The 16,183-nt window shown below is 40.5% G+C and overlaps 1 long non-coding RNA gene across 1 annotated transcript; it reads left to right on the forward strand.

The window, feature by feature from the left end:
- The first annotated feature begins 565 nt into the window (after window positions 1–565).
- Window positions 566–14,951, forward strand: LOC120410857. The gene is made up of 3 exons (XR_005603190.1): window positions 566–845; window positions 7,624–7,755; window positions 14,754–14,951. It is a non-coding gene; the product is annotated as an uncharacterized LOC120410857 (long non-coding RNA).
- The last annotated feature ends 1,232 nt before the right edge of the window (window positions 14,952–16,183 follow it).

The raw sequence follows: 16,183 nt of genomic DNA on the forward strand, positions 1-16,183 counted from the left end.
TTTTAAAAACTACTTTTATTTAGAAATTCTTGGTACAACATTACACATTCTCAACAATTAAATCAGTGAAAAAGAAGAAAAATTCTGTTCATCAGTCTTAGCACTTGAACTCATAATTGTGTGTCAGATGTAGAAAAAAAAAAATTGGAGCTCTCCAGAACCCCTGGACAGGAGAATCCCTTTACCAGGACATTGAGATAATTTATCTGGGTGACTTAGAAAAAATGCTAGATAAGACTGAAATTTGGAGAGGCTGAGCATGTCCAGTCTCAGCCTTTGGATTATCAAGAATAAATCCAGCAACTGGCATGTGAATATGTTAATGCTGTAGATTCTAGCATGGAAACAGGAAACTGTATTTATGAGGCAAAAATATATCAGCGATTAATTCAGTTCTATATATAATATATACATTTTACAGATACAAAATCTTTGCCAAAACATGCATAATTTGCAAGTACACTGAAGTTGGAAAATGCCAGAATAAAGGTTGCCTTTTCATGCATATGCCCTAAAGGAATCTTTAATTACAAGATTCCTGGCTTCTTTTTCTAACACTGAAATTTTATCATTTCAATGCGTGCTTGATTTTGAAGTCTTAATATTTTCTCTTTTAAATAAAGACTTAGGGATGCATTTCCCCAGGTTTAAAAGAAAAGCAACAACATTGGAAAACAACAATATTCCATCCTTCTACCATCACCAGACTGCAACCTCTCTGTGTCATCCCAGGAGCCTCCTGAGCAGATTTACCCAATGCTGGTGTGGTGCTGAAGCCTGAGCAATGATCCCGTGTGTCTTCTGTCATGTGACAAAGCTACAGCTGTCAGCAAGAGGACTGGAAGGTGAGGCAGCACCTGAGCAGAGTTTTAAATTAGTTACTTATTATTGCTCTCTCTCATCTTTTTCATTATAGTCCATATTATGCAACCATTATCAGCCTTGCTTGGAGCAGCCACGTGAATTTCCCATATGCACAGTCACTTCTACCCATGCAAATGAATGTAAAACTTTGATTTCTGATTTGCTCACATTTTACATCTCTTTGCACTTGGTTTCTGCAGCTGAGAGTGACAGCACATAGTGCTACAGCCTTCAAATCCAGGTCCGTGTGCTGAGGAGGGTCCCACTTGAAGCTGATTGTTTTTCCTCGTGGCTGTTAAGTCAGAGTAGTCACACTGACAGCACAGAAGTTGATAATGATTTATCACACATCTAGTGCACTAATCATTATGCCTCATTGTCTGCCTCTTTCTACTGTGGATTGAAAAGTTTTGATCAATAGTGGCACCATGCAAAGCCTCATAAAATTTGTACATTTCCTAGAATCTCTTTCCATGTTTAGGTATTTTATCTCTATAACCAAGGGGGCAATATTTCAAATCTCTCTGTGCACTATAGAAATACCCCAAAACTAGTATGTACCTCTGCTGCACTAAAAAGGCTGTGCATTCCCAAATTTCAAATAGAAGAGGAGGGTTGAGGACTCTGGAGCCTGATTCCAATGAGAGAGCTTAGAGGCAGAAAAACATCCTACCTGTGAAGACTCAGCCAGAGTATGAGAGGGTTAAATACTTACTTTATGTTGCTTTTTTAGTTGATTAATTTAAACCAGGACTGTGCACCTGGTACTGAAACTGCAAACTGAAAGTTCTCTTTGAGATCTGGAAACAGCAACAGGCTTGCTTCCATAAATAATACTGAAAGTTAAACAGTGATTTCACAAGGTCCAGGACGTAGTATAAATAAGAAAGCAGAAATATCCAGGAAATCCTTAGTTAACAAATGTTTTGTTTTAAACATTATATGCTTTTCTTGATCTCTGAAAATCATCTTCACAGTAGACAGTAAACTGAGAGAAGTAAAAAGAAAAATTTTCTCAGACTTGAGCAAGATATTTTGTCATACTGAAAGAAGGGTTTGTTCTGGAGCCTTTCAGTGTTAATCCAAAAGCTCACAGACCTGGTGAAAGGTTAAAAAGCAATGAAATACTCTATTAATGACACCAAGCTTGTGTCAAAAAGTTTCAGATGCTGTATGCTGACACCACATATCACAGCATTCAGCAACTGCAGGAGAATGGATTAGTGCAATGCTTGGAATTGAACCATCCCAAAGGGGTTTTTAGGCATGTTGGGCCAAATTCAGCCAGGAGGTAACTGCATAGATTTGACTGGATTTATACCCTGAGAAATGTGGTCTTTTTTGTTGTGGTCAAAATGTAATGCTCAGGTTAAAACTGGGCATCTGTACAAAAGTTGTGACTCTTCTTTTTAAAGAAATAATTTAAAATGTCATCCAGTTATTTCAGGTAAGCACGGGTGCTACTTCAGATCAGTGATTCTGCTGTTTTCATTTTTGGCTTCTAGACCAAACTGGGCTGCTGAAAAGTGAAAAGGAGGGAAATGGGGGAAATTCTGCAAAACTTTTTCCACATACAGTGTACACCACTTGCTGTTTCTGTGTCCCCGTTGTCCTCAGGCCACCCCATTCTAGATTCAGGACCTGTTTCAGTCACAAGTGTTCCTGTTCTGTCTAAAGCATCATCTCTGTCTGGTATTTATTACATAGTCCAGTGGACTGAACGACCTGTGAGCGGGACAGATGCCAGAGGAAAACAAGCACAGGCTGGAGGCAGCCAAAAACCTGCTGACATTGAGTCATTGAGAAGCTCTGAGGGTTTTGTCCTGGTTTGGTTTGTTTATGCTTTTTTCTATCTATGTGGTTTTTGAAAATCACAAATTCTACTCTGGAAAATACATATTTTGGCTTTGTACAGGTTTCTAAATTCTGTTCAGCCCACTCAGCAGTATATTAACTTCTGCCATATGATTTGTTTTTCTCTTACGGTCTCCATGGGAAAAAAAGATGTTGAAACTGTAGTCCTTGTTGTGTGATGTTTAGGTTTATTATTTCTATGCTTGCATTGCATGTAAATGAGGGAAAGAGAAAAGTAGCCATGAGCTCCTGGGCAGCTTCAGGAAGCCTGGTGCTTGTACAGAGCTGATGTGAAGTGTGGCAGCGGGCAACCGTTCCTGTATCAGAGGGAAGGATTTTCCTTGCCCTGTCTCAGAGCAGTGGGGAGGCATTTCAGCAGCCATTACAATAATTTCTTAATCTCAGGAGGCTCAGAGTTGCTGTAGCAACCTTTTGCTAGATAAGAATTTGGCTGGTGAAGCCCCACAGGAATCTGCTCCCACTCTTGCCTAACCTCTCACATCACTGGTCTCATCTGCCACAGAGAAACCCCAGCTGTGAATCAGGCAGGGTGAGGGACCCCTTTCCACAAGTTCCTCACAGAACTTTCCCCTAATTCCTGCAATCAGATGCTTTTTGACAATTTTCCGTGGAGACGGAGCTTTGCTGTGTGTATGGAGTTCTTCTCTGCCTGAACTTGAATTGTAAAAGTGGTCATAGTAAATTTTGTGCACACAAACAAGCCCTTATTCATGCACTTGCAGATCCAGACAGTGAAGAAGCAAAAGCAGGGAGTGCCGTTTGAGAGATCGGTGTGGGAAGTTTGACTGGGAGGCAGCAGGAGCTGTGGTGACACAAAAGAACTATTATAAAGTCACCAAGGGGATCAGGCAGATGGGAGCAGACTTGAGTAGGAAGGAATACAGACAAGGTCCCCAAAGCCTGTTACTTAGATTTGGATAAAAAATGATGTGTGAAGTTGGTCAGAGCATGAGGGGATGCATCACTCCTAAACCAGTTCCTTCAGAAGTGTGAAGTAGTTTCTGGAGTAATGAAAGACATTTTTTTGGCCTTCCAAATTGCTGTATGGTTGAGAATAATATTTGGGAGGTTTTATTTATAAATAATTTTGCCCAGTGGTTATAGAGAAAAGACAGTCCATATTTTGGACTGTTGCCTCCTATTTCTAATTCTACAGATGATTGACATTGTCAAACCACAGGCATGGGTGCTGCCTTCTGTTGTAACTCTGGAGGACGACATGGCATAACTGTTGTTTCCCTTTTATATATTGTTCAATGATTATTACTTTTGAACCAGGACACGTAGGGCCAGTTCCTTCCCTGGTTTCCTGCTCCTACTCCCAGATCTGCTTCTGTAAGTCATTATTAGTCTGCTTAGATTAAAATATCAGTCACGGAGCAGGTACCAAAATCAGTGGTAAGTTGAAATAATGTGCTGAGCTGAAGAACTAGGTGGCTGAGGAGCCAGCCCACACTCCTTTTTGCCAGATGTGGTGCAGGGCTGCTGCTTCTGAGGGGTAGAAAGCTGAGGAAATTCAGTGTGAAGCTGTCCAGCAAAGGGAGCTGTGGAGAGCTCCAGGCTCTTGCTATACCAGAGATGCACCAGCTTAACAAAAAAATCCTGAGTCTGTGAGGTTAAACCAGGCTGAATCCCTAATGTTAATGCAAGATTTAACTCTTGCAGATACTATTTCAAGTTGTACAGGCAGTCACTAAACACAACCAACTGTGAAAAATACAGTTAAAAAAAAGTTTAATTTGTGCATTTAATGATTCTCACTGGTTTAAAGCCCAGGTAAAGCAGGGCGAATTCCAGAAAAAGAATCACTGGTTTGTTTGGGTTTTTTTTTAAACCAAGTACTTTCCAGTCTGAAGCACTTTTTAATTATGCAGAGAAGAAGAAGATCCATCCTGGCAGGTTTCTTGGGCTGCAGGGAGCTGTTAGGCCTCAGACAGAAAATGGGCCCATGTATGGTTATAGTCAGCCGAATGTGTCGCTGAGTGGCAGCGAGGAAGGCGAGTGGGCTTTGGAGAGCTGACTGATCTCCGTGCTCTAGCAAAGGAATCAAAACTGAATATGGACTGTGCCCTAGTTAGACTTATTCTAACTACCCAGAGCTGTGTGTCACTTCATGCAATTTGGGCTGCAGCCTGAGCTCTGTTTCGGGGGTGTCGTGTATATGTTTTTTACTGTATATTTTTAAAAGAGCACCCAGTTCTGAGGAATCTATTCCCAGCTGAAGCACACAAGCTCTGGAAAGGTCAGAGAGAGGCATCTCTAGCTTTGGTAAATAAACAAATCTCTTCTCTGTGGCTGGGATGTTGTATTAATAGCAGTAGATTTGGTTTCGCATTGTGGAGCTCCTCCTGTTTCATTGCTATTGAAGATAAGAGAACACAAAATGTTCTGTCACCCTCCCTGTGAGAAAACAAGCCAACAGGCAGAGACTATTATATTTAAAGATATTACTGAGGCAAAGGCTTGGAGCACACAAACACCCAGGTTTATATTCAGTAACTACTGGATACCATCACTGGCACATCAGTAACTCGGCCTTAGTTAATGCCTCGCATGAAAGAATTTGCAAGACAAAGTCACTGCATGAGAAATAAACTAAAAATAAGGGTTGAGCCTTAAGCAGATGGAAGGATTGAGCCTTAATTTTTCCCTTTTGCATTTTTCTTAGTGATTCAGTGCAGCAAAAAATTAACAGGTCTTTTCTGCTTCTTAACCTGTGCGCCCACCAGTCTGCTACAGTCAGGTTTACTTCAGCTGGTAACCTGGAGTTATTCCTTCATCACAGGACACCAGGACTGAAGAAGTTTTTCTCAGCAGTTCCTCACAGGAAGATTTCTTGTGAAATTGTAAAACCTCCTAGCTTGGCAGCAAGCATGTGTAAAATAAACTAACAGAGCTGTACCCTAGAGCTTCCCTACCCAAGTTCTTTGGGAATAATTAATTCTAAAGTTTCACATGTAGCATATTTTACTTGGGAATACGCACCTCCTGGGTGGAAGGCAGACAGCCTAGTGGGTAAGAAACGTGATGGGAAGAAATGAAGAATTTATCCTTAACTAGTTGACATATATGACACAAACCATTGCTACCCTAACACTGGTCACTATTACATGAGTTGATCCGTGCTCAGGATGTACTTCTTGTCCTTGGTGGCACCGTTGCTCCAGTTGGGCGTCAGTCCAAGAAGGAGACAGTCTTCTCCTCTGCAAATAAGCATCTTCTGTTGGAGAGCAGATTGCTCGAGATAAGTAAAAATAAACACGAACCAAATCAGATAATTCTTCTCTCAACAGTAATTTTCCTTGTCCTTGAAATGTCCTCAGCTACAGGTTTATTTGTTTCCCTGATGCTCAGGTAGAGAGTCTGTTCAGAGGGGAGTTATTTTGCATGCAGGAGGCGTTTTGGAAAACTGCACCTCTACATAGGATTCATAAACAAACCAAATGACTCAACAGAAAGAAGTTACATGCAGTGAGATTTTTTCCTCTAGGGGTATTTTTAGAGCAAGAAAATAAAAATATTGGCAGAAGATAGACACCAAAATCACCAAAATTGTTCTCTCTTCAGTCTGACCAGTCTGGAATTTAATTTCTGGGCTTGTTGTGGCCCCCAGGTAGCATTCCACCTTTCTGTGTTGTGGGAGAAAGTCTCAGCTGAGGTTAAGATGCTGCTTCTACGTGTTTGTAAGTGAATATCATTTCCTATCTGCTGCACTCATTGCATTTTACATGAAAGAGGAATTAATTATTTCTTCTAGATCAGCACATATGCAAATTCCTCTAAAAAATTCAAAAGAAATTCTGGGCAGAGACAATGGACTTCTTTGACAGCTACTGATGAGTCTTTAAGATGATTATAAATGTTCAGTGAAAGTAACAATTTTTGTAGTTAGGAATAAAAAAAAGGTAATTGTTCCATATTGTAGCTTCCTTACCATTTGAGAACAACCCCAAATTTAATTCTGCCATCACAGGAATTTTTGGCTGAGTTACATGTGAGAAAAGATTTCCATTTTGAGCATGAAATTTCTTTTAACTGTGATTTCTGATACAGCATATGCCATAGAAATGAGGAAAAAATCCCTGCAGTTTGTGTGAGCATCCTTCTGATGCTTCTGAAGGATTCTGTGTGCCTCAGTGTGTTAATGCTTGAAAGGATTTAATCCAGATGGTTTTGGAAAGGAATGAGTTTTATTTGTACCTGATACCAATAAGATTTTCTTTTTCAAACAGATTTAATAGTCATAAGAGCTGTGCTGTGAATAAGGGATTCTAAATAAAATTTAAATCTTTGCATGCAACATTTTTCATTTAATTACATCATAAGATACTAAAATTGAAATATTTATTTTTATTTTAAGTGATATCATTGTGGAATTTCAAAGCCACAGGTAACCACTACATTTATGTAATGACCACTGAAAAAATAGTGCTAGAAACAGAGAGTATCAATTTGAATTATCCCAAGAATATCATGTTCTTGAAAGGTAACCAATATTAAACACCCAATACATGAGAATAATAGGGAAATTAATTCTTTTATAACTTCAGTATTGATCCAGTTTTTGTCTTTCTAAAAATGAACTTGTGTAAAGGGTGTGTGCAGCTGAACTTTTGGGTAGTGATTTGGGCAGATTGAACCTGATATTGAGAACTTCAGTCTGTTTGAACAGCATCTGAATTTTCCTTCAAGGTGTAATAAAAGGCAGCAAGCAGCCCCCAACTGCATAAGCAATAAGATAATTGCTGTTCTGCTTGGCAAGGTCATAATCTGGTTCCTGATTATATGTTAATGGCAACAAATTAAGATACTTCAAGATGATGAAAGTCCAACAACATTATTTTAGTATTCCACGTGCCTGAAAATTTTCTCTTTTCTTTCAAGAATGAATCCTGTTCCCTGAAATGCAGCTGGAGAACGAGGGCAGATCAGGCCACCCTGGACCTCAGGAGATTGATAGTGTTGGCAGCTGAGGATCTAATTATGGATTATTTGGGTCGGACTCTTTTATCCCAGGTAGGTGTGACTTGATTGACTCAAAAGAGGTTAGTTCATTCAGTTCACAGGGGTTATACTTAGAGCAGGAGTGAATTATTCCCCTAAAAATTGTCATCCTATTAATCTTAAGGAGAGTCCAACAATTCCTGTAAGCATAAATAAATCTTGATTTTATATGGAATTTTAATATCTTAATGATATTGCATGAACTGCTGGCAGTTATGTATGTTATTATTACATTTGCATTAGTTCTGTGTGTTTTTAATAAAGCTCAGGATGAAAGCATGTACTCAGAAAAATACTGTTAGGATTGTTTCCTTTGCAAATTCTCTCTCTTAATTTTGCAAAGGCAGAGCCCAAACCAGATTGGCACAGTCTGCAATCCTTAAACTGACCATAAACAGGGCACATGGTGATGTAGGGTTTATTCCATATTTCAAATTTTAATTGCTTAGGAGATTGAAAAATATTGTCTACTTGAATTACATGATAACCCACAACTGGATTGCAGTATTTTGGTGTTTTTCACAGTTTCTTGCATAAGCATTTTAAAATCTCCCCACTCATTTTATCTATCAATACACAGAACATGTACAGTGTGTCTGGGAGTTATTGTGGCACTAAATAAAAGTCATGAAGTCCTGCCTTGCCACGAGCAATGCCCCATGTAAATGATGGGGTGCACTAATTAGGGCAGTCTGAGTTCCCTTTGTTTGTTCCAAAATCCTGTGGAGGAACTCAGGAGAGATCTGTCCAAGACATTACATCAGGAAAGAGGCTCAGTCTGATTTATCCCATCGTGTAGGCGACACATTTCCAGAACTCTATGTTCCACTTTAACAGATGCATACATTCTCAGAGGGGAGGACAATGAGTTTATGCAGGAAAAAGCATTCCCTGGAAAATCAGAAGCCCAGGTGATCATTCTGCATTTAGTATTTCATTTTCTGAGACTCACATGAAGGAGAGGAGCACAACCCTGCTGCCAGAGTAACCAGAAGTTATGAGTATTAATTTCCTGCCTTCCAGCACTGATTGCCTGGTAGGCATTTCTTAAGTGATAAAATTTCTGTTTTGTTTTCTGCTGTTTAACTCTGTGATCATTCAACATCCATTAGGGGAACAGGTTTTGATTAAGGGAAGATTTCACCTTGGCTTGGGAGCTTTCTAATAAAACAGTTGTTATTTTTCTAATTTGTCTTCATACTGTCCCTGAAGCACATTGAGGACACCAGGGACTGCAAACAGAGGTGCAGCTTTGCAAAAGTTGTTTTCTTTGAGGGTGAAGGTAGTTTAGGAAGATCCAGCCCCTTGTTCTCCATGTCCCTTGCTCCCAGCTCCTCACCTGCAGCTCTCCACCCCTTCAGTTTTGCTCTCACAGTTGTTTTGTGGCCATAAACTGAACAACTGAGTTAATAATCATCTTTCACCAAGAGGTTGTGATAAGCCTGACTGTGCAGTCCCACGGAGTTGTGCCAGAACCGCTGAAAAAAAATCATCGTCACCATGATTCCAGGCTGGTTTAGACTGAGGTGCCACAGAGCAGGGCAGTCCCACCTCTTCTCTTGAGTGTTCCTGAGTAAATGGAATGTGTTGGGATGTGCTAAGAAGCAACTTCAGCTGAAAGCAGAGTTCTCACTACCATTTTACTGAAGGGATTCTTGTTTTGAAGAAGCTTTGGCTGAAGCTCCACGCTATGCTATGTAGCACCCTGCAATTTAAGAAGCTGCATCCAGTTTAGGGGGGTTTTTTGCTTCCTTTTAGGTTCCAGGTGCAAATTATTGCTGGGTTTAATCTCCTGGAAACCCACATCCTCCTTGTACTCAGGGAGCAACCACAGTGTGTGCAGTAAGAGGGCAGGCTTAACCCATGCTCACTTAGTGTGTGCTTTTCCTCCAGCCAATAATCACCCCCAACTTAATTAGCTAATGCTGTGATTGGGGATTCAATATTTATGCACCAGGGAAGCCATAACATTGCAAACCTCTCTGTTGAATGCCCTTATATAAAAACTGAGGTACCCATATGGATTATTTCAAAGAAAGATAAATTGCATTAGGACTGTGTGTTTGCAGGTAAAATTGGCTCTGATGCAGCTGCTGTATCAAAGAAAAATTCCTTTATTATGAAACTCCAGTATCCATGTCTCTCCTTGTAGGATATAATACTGGAAACATTGCTGAGCCTGTGATGAGGAGTTCATCTGATTCTAAATGAACTACTCAGTAACAGGCTGTACATCTTGCAAGTAAGGAGAACACCTCCATCAAAGCGTTTTGCATTGGTTTTAATTTTTTCTGTTTTCTAAAGAACCTGGGTTCGATATTATTTTTTTTTCCCCAAAAGTCTAAATTTTCAAGACTTTGCATTATAAAGTTGCGGGGTTTTTTTAAATGGGATTTTTTTTTCATGAAATGATATGAACATTTAATTTGTTTTTTTTCTGTTGACACTGAATTTTCTCATGGGGAAAATGTTTTTATTCCCCTGTGGTATATGCTTGTATCAACAAAAGTTTTTGTTTAAGGCCAAATTTATCACACTAAATAGGAGCTTTCACCATTGACTGGGTTATTCATTAACTGAGGTTACCCTGGAGTTGTTCTCATGTGTAAAAGCAAGATTTAGTGCTCAGTGATAAATCTGCTGCTCTTCTATTTGAAGGCTAATCCAGCCAATTCCAGCATGCTGAGGAGCAGACAGAAAAGCAGAAGCAGCAGCTTTGTCACAGCTGCCTGGGGCAATAAACCAGAAACCCAAACTCTCCCATCCCTTACCGTGCTCCAAGGCAGCCAGTTTTTCTCTGGCAGCTCTTTCACATTCATGCATCTTTACAATTTTTGAAGACAACATTGAGTAATATTCAAATAATATAATATTAAAAATAGCTTCATCTCCTCTAACTCAAATGTACCAAGAACAAGCCCACAAATACCAGTTTGCCCAAAGTGTTGTATCCTGGTTCCTAAGTGAGACCCAACCTTGTATGCACACATGCACACACACAGGGCTTCTCCTGATCTTATCTCTCTGGCATTACAAAAAGATCTCAGGGTAGGAGAAAAATCTCACATTTCATTTTGTTGACTCCATTAGCTCCACGAAGCTTTTTATGTTTGAAATTCCTTGTTGCAATATAATTAAAAGCGCCTTCAGGAATTGGCTTTATGTCTGTCTGTATCATATTCGTTTATTTCTACCTGTTCTGATCTTTCCATTATACTTTTCAATGAATTATCACATCACAAATGTACAGAGATTTCACTCCTGAATTGCTTTTCAGGCAGTGGCAGGGTCAGCTGAGGATACTCCAAGTGAGGACACTGACTCGTGCGCTGGGAAATTCGGTGACGTTTGAGATGTCGTTCCTTTGTGTTCCAACAATCCAAACCTCGGGCTAAGATGGGAGTTTGGGGGTCTGAACAACAATATTCAGGATCAGACTCAGGAGGTTTCACAGGGACATCAGGTTGGGAATCCTGGGCATGCCCTGAGACCACAGCCCAGAGACAGGGACTGGATTCCTACTTCTGCTTCTGTTCCGCTCCAGAGTGGAGTTTGTTAATCCAGAAAATACCATCAACAGCAGCAACTCGTTGATCTGGCTATGTGGCCAACAGAATTTACTAGGAGTTGTTTGTCAATTATTTTGAGATTCCGTGATGGGAGTTGCTACACCATATAGTTTCTTTTAACCTGATTTGTGGATGTGCCAATGGAGTCACACGGATTCACAGGATCAGAGTCGCTTCTCTTAAGCTGTCCACAAATGCTTTACATGACAATGCCATAAAATCAGGGAACTGGATATTCTGGAGTTAGAACTTGAGCTATCAGTCACAGTGTAACAGAGCTATAAAAGTGTGCATTGACATGGAGTGTGATCAAATTAATATAAACAATATACTCCCGAGCATATACTACTTATCCCACATAGATCCCACTGGCATGTCTAGATTTGGTTTCCATGTTATTCCTTGGATTTGATCATTAGGTAACACGGGGCAACATTAATATTGAAGGGAGAAAATCTTGTACAGGATAAACGACAAGAACACTCACTCTGTCAATTCTTTTATTTCCAGCAGTGAAACTGCATTATCATTGCCACAAACTAATCCCATTTTGTCCCTGAGTGCAGGAGGTCTGTAGCAGAGTGATACAAATGAATTAAACTATATTGATTATATAGAAAATTAAGTGCAAACTATTTAGCACATCCTAAGTGATTAGATGCAATAAAACGTTGCAGAGACGATTGCACAGCTGGCAAACCCAAGTCAGGAGAGAACAATCGGCCGCTCTGGGGGAGCAAGGACCTGGCTCCAGACCTTGGCTCTTCCACTGGGAGCCTGACAAACACCCTTTGTGCTGGAGGGGACAGGTGTCAGCCCCGTCCCAGCCCTTTCCCACTCCCCATTTAGATTTTACATCAAGTCTCTGTGAGCTCTGCCTTGAAATCCCATTTTTCTAAGCAAAGACAAAGGCAAACGCCTTTTATTGGCACTGGTTCCAGAGGAGCAAAGGTGTTACATAAAGGGCTGCTGAGATTTTGGATTACACAATATTTTTAAGGGGCATGTGATACCTCAGAGACTATTTATATGTACATTTGAAAGTAACTGTTGATTACCCGAACTAATTCTTATCCTAAACAGATCCACCACTAAGAAGGTACAGAAAAACAATTCTGCAGTAGCATAAAATTAAACTGACTTGTTTGTGGGTACACGAAAGGATTAAAGAGTATAATTTTACTCTCTTAGACCAAATGAATTCCTAAATTGGAAAAGCAGCTCTGTCCAAGGTCGCCTCTGTTGTTTCCAAAAATATCTCGAAACAAACGCAAGAGGGGCACTTTGTTGGGTGTTATCTAGACATATATAGTTTCAATCAAATTCTTCAACAAGTGTCAGAGTAAAAGTCAAACATTTGTCTGACACTGCCAAGTCACCGGCAAGTGAATCCCCTCAAAGGTTGAAAATAAATTTGATAACAGAATTATGAATTATGGGATGTTTTCTCTAAAGAAAAAGCCACGTTAATTTGGGATTGTATTGTAAACACCTTTTAGACATTTCATAAAAGGGTTGTCTAATTCTTTCCACAACACTGGGTGAAGTGATACAAGGTTGTGTTCACGACCCCAGGAAAATATTTATAGTGCTTTTTCCAGTATATAAGTTCCCCCCTTCCCTCTCTTTGTGTTTTATGATCAACCTTCAATTAAACCAAGAAGCAGAAAAGAACCTTCATGGTATGAGATTTTGAAGTGGTGCATTTCCCATACAAATGGCTGAAGTGCAGCATAGTAAATAAAAACCACAAAAGGAGCAGTAACACAACAGCAAGAACCCACTGTGAGTGAGCCACACTCCACCTCACTGTTAGACCCTGGTTAGGAGCTGTGGGAGACGTTTTCTGAAGGAGATTTAATGTCAGGATGATGCTGTCACTGCCCAATTTTCCTCACTGCCCCAGGAACATTAACTGGCTCCTTTGCTGCTCCCTGAGCCCACGGGAAGGGGAAATGAAGGAGAGGAACCCTTAGGGCCAGAAGATGTAACGTGAATGTAAAATATTAGTGGAACAGGTTGTCTGTGGGTGACTTTCGGTGTTCTGATAGTTCTGTTTGCTTTTTAACGCGCTATAAAAACACGGCAGGCTCTAAGCACGGAACGAGGGAGATGGGGACAGTGTTTTATAAATACTTTATAAAACCTCCAGGGTTTTAATGCTGCAGTCCACAGAAAGCTGGTTTGGAGCACTGCATCATTTAATAGCAGTTAATAAACAAAATGTACAATTTTAATATGATTTTAATTTTAAATGTTTCCATTTTTAGAATCCCAAGTTAATCAGCCATTTTTGCTCTGGGTATTTCTTCACTAATGGCTCTAAAATTTCTGTGATAACTGCAAAGAAATGCCTAAACCCTGGTTTACTCACCAGAAAATGCTGTAGTAGTGTAAACCAAGTAAACCGCTGAATTATTCATACTTTAGAGTTTCAACTGCTGTTTAAAAAAGAGTAATCCAGTTTCAAAAAAACAAACATTAACCCCCGACAAATTTTAATTGCAGAGAATCATAATGGTTTTTAGGGTTTTTTCTGATTGAACCAGTTGTAAAATGTATAAAGAAATTGGGAGATTAGTTCCTTCTTTATTTCCCTTACTTGGTCATTATTTGTATGCAATGTAAATCTTTATGGTTTTGTTGTTGTTGCTCCCAAAGTGCAAAGCATATTTCCTATTCCATTCCAGGAAAAATAAGTAGGGAGAGAGAAAGGAATTTATCTTTGATAACGGGTAAGATCCCATTTTCCATGTTCCTGTTAACTGCATTTTTCCTGGTATTAGCAAAATGTGCAGGATTTGGCTTTATCCTGTTTCAAGAGTAGACTTAATTAAGTGCTTATTGTATAAATGAGTGGGTTTAGAACTTGAGCAGTTGCAATAAAATTTAGAAGCTTTAAAATGACATCTTCTTGTGTAATAAGAGACTGAACTGAAGCAGGAAAATAGACATTGACTTGAGTAGATCCATTTGCAGGAAAAGAACTGCAGCTCCTGGCTTTCAACAAATGCTGGAAGTGTGTCTCCTAATTAGCAAAACCAGAGTTTTTTCTTTAGTACGCAGAATGGAAGGTCAAAAAAGGGCAAAAATACACTTTTAAATAATAAATATAATTAATTCCTTTAAATACAAGGTAAAGAGTACAGTTTTAATCACATGATAAACACACTAAATACTTCCAGCACTGGATTTGTGCAACAGCCTCTCATAAATGCCTACTAAAAATCAAACCACGTTGCTCAAGACTTGTTATTTCAATTGTTTGTACTGAGAAAATCTTCCACAAACACTTGATTTTTGTTATAAATTAGAACATGTCCAATGGAACATTGATTTATGTTGGATGAAAGTCGTTCTTTCAGATAATTACTGTTATTTTTATTTGCAGTGTGCTATAAATCTGATGATGGGCCCTTTAATTCCTGCTTGTTCTGTCAGGATGAAGAACGGAGCTAAATCCAGCAGACCTTGTTTTGGCAAAACTCCCGCTGAAGTCAGGGAGGGTTTTGTGAAAGGAAGGCCAGCGTGGTTTGTCTCCCAGTTCCTGCTGATTATTTGGGACATGTTTGCTCCCTCTCCAAGCCCTCAGAGCTGCTCACCCAGGGTGACACCACCACGGGAATCAGGGAAATCAGTGCCAGGCAAGTGTGAAAAATGCCCTTTTCACCCACTGACCTTGGAATAACACGGATTACCTCGGGAGTTTGGAGACTGCCACTGTGAAACTACTGCTGCAGAGATAGGCACAGAGAATTTGGAGAGCCCGCTTTAAATTCACGCTGAGAATTTAAAGAACTCTTTAAATGAGCTGGAAATAGGTCAGATTCTGATTGTTAGAAAACAACTACCCACGTGGGTGTTGCCAGACAGGTGGGACCTTGTGATAAAGTTGTTGATTCGTGTAGTACTTCCTTACTGGAACTCTGGCACGGCCATGAGAATGTCAGTCCCGTTCCCATTGCACTGGAGAAAGGCAGCTGAAGGGTTAACGGCGTTCCCTCGGCAGGAACCTCCTGCCGGGAGTGATAACGCCGGGCACAGGGCTTTGCTTTTTACAGGAGCTCTGAGCAAACACAGGGCCAGAGAGAGAACCCAGAGCCACGGGCACCAGAGCTCCCCTTGTCCCAGACAGGGTGATGGAGAACAGCGTCCCACACCCCGCTGTGGCACAGCCTTTCTCCCAAGGGGACACTCTCAGGTGACAGCATCCAGTCTCTGTGTCTTCAGTCAGTCACCATCTGCCTTCATGTGGGAGCTGGCTCCAGGCTGGCCAAGCACTGCCAGGGAGGGATTCAGGCACTGCACCGAGCCAAAGGGCTCTGCATCGATGGCTCGCTGGGGACAGTCACCAGGCAGTGAACACTGAGCTGCTCCTGGGCCAGACACCAATCAGTGATCCAAGGAGCAGCTCTGACCTGCATTTCCAGCTCCAGAACCAGCAAGGCACTGGGAGAACAGATTCCATATTGATTCCATAGGTAGTACATTATCCATGGACATCTCCAGGCACTGCTGAACACCTCTGCTGCAGCGTGTTTGTAACAGAGAGCAGCATCCCACTGTAGGGAAGTCTTGTCAAGAAAGCTCTGGAAATTGGGATATTTAAACATAATAGCAGGGCCTAACCTTCATGACTGTGGGCAACTATATGCATGTGACATCCTGAGTAGTAATTTCCGTGTGAGTAAAGAGATAGAAATAAGTAATCCTAGATTTGGGTAGTGAAGGGAGTCTAAGAACATCCATTTTAGTTATTAGAGTTTAAATGGAAGTAAGATAGTACCTCTAATATAAACCAAATAATCTGATACCCAGATGGTAAATGGCTGCTCCCATAAAACAGTGGATGTGCTGCTTTCTCATGCCTG

This window comes from Corvus cornix, chromosome 15, assembly GCF_000738735.6.
Source record: "Corvus cornix cornix isolate S_Up_H32 chromosome 15, ASM73873v5, whole genome shotgun sequence".
Lineage (NCBI taxonomy): Eukaryota > Metazoa > Chordata > Aves > Passeriformes > Corvidae > Corvus > Corvus cornix.